Genomic DNA, 5798 nt, shown 5'->3' on the forward strand with positions numbered 1-5798 from the left:
GGGTTTGCAAACTATCTGCGTATGCAGATGGTTGCGGTTCTATGGACATATGTCTAGGTGTCCTTTGGGTAAATGGTTTTGCGAATAGCTGGTTTAAGTTAGCATTTTTATGTTGTTTATCGCTAACTTGTTTGCTCGTACCTGCAGCTGTATTTAAACAAATGTTATGGGTTTTTAGGTGTTTCCCAACGTCACCTTTTAACTATGGTTTTTTTCTGTCTTCCGATCGACATAACTCCGCATTTTTATAGTCATGGTATTTTTCTTGTTAGCCACCATTTTACTTGTGTATTATCTGTTCTTATAATGAATTTGTTATATACAATATATGGTTCAAATGATAATAAACACTTATATACTGAATATAATTCTTTTCTATTTATTTCCCATTTTATTTCTGTATTATTAAATGTTCCTGAATAATACCTGCAATGATGTTCTATCGTAGTGTCATCATACCTGTATTTTAATATTCCTCCATAACTTTTTTCACTCGCATCTGATTCTATTATATAAGTAAATTTTTTGTTCTCATCTGGAAAGTATAGTTTAGGTAAGTTTTTACATAATAATTTTACCTTTTGTATTTGTATTTGGTCTTTTTTATCAAACTGATATTCTATATCTTTCTTTAATTTTTGTTGTAATGGTTTTAAATTCTCTGCTAATTTTGGTATGTATTCTCTTACTTGATTTACTAGTCCTAAGAATGATTGTAATTTCTTTTTTTGTGTCTAGTTGTTCATTTGAGTTAATTATTTTTTGTACTATATGTGTTTGCATTTTTATTCCGTTTTTATCTATTTGTATTCCTAAGAATTCTATTTGATTTTTCATTATATCCGCTTTCTTTTTACTTAGACTTATACCCGAATATTCTATGATATGTATAAATTTTTCTAATAATCTTATATGTTCATCTTGTGTTTTGGAATATAATAATATATCATCAATGTACACTACACAATTTTCTATTTGTTTAAAGTAATTGTCCATAAAGTGTTGATATCTACCTGGTGCGTTTTTATATCCAAATGGTAATACATTTCATTCATAAAATCCCTGTGGTACAGTTAATGCTATTAGTTTTTTAGATTCTTCTTCTAGTTTTAAGTGATAAAATCCTGATTTACAATCAAATTTGCTAAAATAATTATATCCTTGTATTTGTCTTATCTTTAGTATTTTATTTGGTATCGGATAATTATATGTTTTAGTTTTCGCATTTTAAATGTCTATAATCAATAACCATTCTGTTTTTTCCTCTTTTTTGTTCACTATGTTTATTTACGATAAATGTCGGGCTAGTGTGTTTATTATTGATTTCTTGTATATATCCTTTTTCTAGTAATTTAGTTATATGAATTTTAAATTCTGTTAAATCATTAAAATTTCATAGAATATGATAGGAAGGAATAATTGAAAAACAACTGTATAACGAATAACATGAATACATATTTACATGATGAAATGATAAAAAATATGAAACTTTAATCCTATATATACTTAAAGGTATAGAAATAATTGAATTAAGAAGAACAATATGGGAAAAAATATTTAATGATAACGAATCAGAAGATATATTAAACCAACAATGGTACGAAATCGACCTACATGATTTAGAATTCGAAAGAATAGAATGGTATGATTTAGAAATAAATTCAAGAATAAAAATGAACTACGAATATTTACAATGTTGGACAGAAGCTATGGAAAATATAAAACTATTAGAACAATTAATGGAGGATAATTTATATATGTACCTAAGAACCCAAGATATGTTATATCTAGAATATATCATAAATAATATTAAAGAGATATCAAGATTAAGACACTTAGCAAAAGAATATTATAATAAAATCTTTAACCAAACATAAGATGAATTCCGCACCCCCAAAAAATGTTATCAGAGCTATGGATAATAAGAAACATACTAGTAGAAAAATAAGAAAAATAAACAAATTATATCCAGAATTTAGACAATTAAATACTACTAAGACAGATAATTGTAAATTAGAGCAATTAATAGATGCTATATCTAAAATAGAGTATAAATATATACAATATTTAAAGAAACAATGAACGAAGAACAGTATAAACAAAATCTTATTAAAACAATTGAAATAAAAAGACAAGAATTAGAACATAGGCAAAATAGACTTAACAGTAATATATTCGCAGGAACTTGTAAAAAATCTATAGTAGCACAAAAAAAAACTATTTTATATCTACAGATATAAATAGAAAGTTTAGAATATAAAGTTCAACACAATCTATAAATGAATAAGGAGGATTATGCCATAGACGAAAAAATGTATGAAAATTACGATGGATTAAAAATAAAGATAGTATTTTCTAATCTAGGAAGAAGATATAAAAAAATTGGTGACAATCTAAGTTTAATGTTAGAAAAAGAAACAGTAAAATTAGAAGATAATTTAACTGATATGGTAAGAATAACAAAAGAAAATGAAGAGATAGATAGACAAAAAGAGATTGAAAAAATAAAACAACAAGCAAAAAAGGAAGTACAACAATTAGAAGAAGTAAAAAATACTAAAATATTAGAATTAGAAAAAGAATTAGCAAGGTTAAAAGAAATGTATGCAATAAAACAGAAAGAAAGAGAACAAGAAGCAAATCTAACAGCTGAGATAAATAAATTTAAAGAAAAATTACAACTAGAAGAGAACCACGATAAACTATCTGAAATAGGAATTGATGAAATAAATAATGATGATTTAGAAGAACAACATTCAGAAACAAGTGAAACATATACGGAACTTTTAGCAAACATAGATAATACAAAGAATTTAGAAGTAAATACAAGAGACGTAGACATGGATGAAAAACCTAGCACATCAGGAATAAAATATCCAAAAAACTTAAATCCAAAATATTATAATGCGAACTATGAACAATATGATAGAAATAAAACTATATGGGATAAAAGATTAGATAAAAAATGGACACCTAGACCAATAACCGAACAACATAATTTTTTAGATTTAGATTGTGTAGCAGATATAAATAAAACAACTCAATTATGGATGGTATATATATCAAAACAACTAATAGATAACAAAATAGGAATGATAGAAACACCAGGATATATAGAACACTTATAGGAACAATAAAATTATGGCTACAAAATTTATCAGATGAAAATTTAAAAACTTTAAGAAGTAATAAAAAATCTGATGGTGAATTAGCCACTACAACTATGGAAATATTATATAAATACGAAATAGCTATAAGAAATGAATTTAGTAGTATGACAACAGAAGTAGAAGAACAAAATAAAGAAAAAATCATAAACAGGAATCTAATGACAAAACTAGCAATATGTAATATGTGTTATATAGATGAACATACATGTGCATTTAGAGAATATTATTATAAAGGAACATATACAACGGAAGAAAGTAAAGAAATAAGAAAACTATATTTTACAAAATTACCCGAACCTTTTAGTTCAAAAGTAATAAGAAGTTGGAATGAAGCACGACTAACAGATACCCTAGGAGCTAGAATGAAATTCTTACAACGATGGTTTATAGAACTATGTGAAAAACATAAAGAAGAACTAAAAATGGAAAAAATATTAGTAAAAACTTAGCATGTTGCAAAAATAAAACAGCACCCCAATTTGGATGTACAGACAGATATTATAAAAATAAAATAATAAAAAATATAGATCAAAATATAAATATAAAAAACCAACAAGAAGATACTACGTAAAAACTACAAAACTAAAAGACCATATAGACCAAAGAAAAACTAACAGAATGTACTTGTTATAATTGTGGAAAATTAGGACATATAGCAAAAAATTGCATATTACCTAAAGATCCAAAGAAAAAACAAATATCAGAGATACTAATAGACAATGAAAAATATATGCAAATAGAGTATATAGATTATGAATTAGAAAGCGACGACAGTATTTATGAATTATTAGAAAATGAAACAAACGAAATAGAAAATAATTTAGTAATAGAATTAGATAATGAATATTATATAAATGACTGAAACAGATATACGAATTATAACTAAAGAAGAATATCATCAAGATGAAGAATTCGTAGAACAAAAAATAATATTCGATAATAATATATTTGAACAAATAAAAGGAAAAAAATTAGACCTAAGCGTAGAAAAATTATTCGAAATATCAACAATAAGAAATTGGTTTAAAAGACAAAAATAAGTCAAAGAGAACATATCATAGATTGCAAATACACCAAAGGAAAGGCCAAAATACCAATAATAAACAAACGAATAATAAATAAAGAAATACAAGATATTAAGGCTAAAAATCAAATTAAATATGCACATTTCGGAGGAACAGAAATATTAATAAAAGCATGTTTTAGAGAAGGAATAGATACACCCATAGAAATATATTTGGCAGATGATAGAATCATACAACCTATAGAAAAGAGTATAAGAAGTGCAGTAAAAGGTAACCTCATATACCAAAAGTTTAAATTCATAATAAGTGCTAACTACTCAGTAGCAATAAATGATAGAAATATAGATAAATCACTAGTATTATATTGAAAAATGTCAGGAATAGAATTAGCACCAGGAAGTAAAATATTTACAGCTAGATATAAAACCTTGTATGTTCTAACAACGAAACATAAGATAACAACAAGAAATAAAATAAAAATAGAAAATCCTTTTGAGAGAATAGTTACAGTCATAGATAATAATGACTATAGTTATAATGAGATTGACATAGAAGAAGATTTTGAAATAGTAAAAGAAAGGTTAAGCACATAAAAAAGAATAAACATAAACTATGAAATACCACAAATATCATAAAAAATGAGTACCTCAAGAAGAATAGATAAAACTCCAACAAAAATCAATAGAAAAAGAAATGAAACCATATCATTACTACATAACGGGAGTAATGGAACAACGAAAAATATTTTAAATACTAATAAATACATGACAAGAAGAAAACTATACTACAAGAGAATTAGTAACAAAAGATGAAATAATAACTACTGAACAATTATGCCCTAAACTACCAAAAACATTAATAAATACCGAAGAAACTACAGAAAAGGAAATAATCATTGGAGGAGTACCAATAGTAATAAAGTTTAAAATATACCAAGGGGATAAAAAATTCACTTTAGGAATAAAATGGTTAGAACAAGTAAAACCATATAATTTAGAAGACAAACAGTTAACAATAAATTATGATAATAAGAAAATAATAATAAAAGAACTTTATTATGATAAAAACATGAAAATATATATACTTGCAAAGATAATAATAGAGGGATATTACAATAGATATTATACACCAATGATAGATACAGGAGCAGAAGCTAATATATGTAAATACAATTGTTTACCAGAAGATAGAAAAATTAAAAACACCGGTAGTAGTAGCAGGATTTAATAATGAGGGAAGCATGATCACATATAAGGTAAAAAATATAAAAATACAAATATGGATAAGATATTAACTATTGAAGAAATATAAAACTTCAAACTTACAACAAAAGATATGCTATTAGGAATGCCATTTTTAGAAAAATTATACCCACATATAATAACAAAAACACACTGGTGGTTCACAACACCATGTAAACAAAAAATAGGAGCAAAAAGGATGAATAACAAAAAACGGAAAACAACAGAATGGATAAAAGGTAGTGAGAAAATTACACAAAAATTAGAAAATATAAAAGAAGAAGAAAAATAGAATTAATCATATTTTCTATAGATAAAGTAAAAATAATCCAAGATAAGTTAGAATTATTATATAGTGAAGA

Source organism: Solanum tuberosum, unplaced genomic scaffold (genome assembly GCF_000226075.1).
Source record: "Solanum tuberosum cultivar DM 1-3 516 R44 unplaced genomic scaffold, SolTub_3.0 scf00413, whole genome shotgun sequence".
Lineage (NCBI taxonomy): Eukaryota > Viridiplantae > Streptophyta > Magnoliopsida > Solanales > Solanaceae > Solanum > Solanum tuberosum.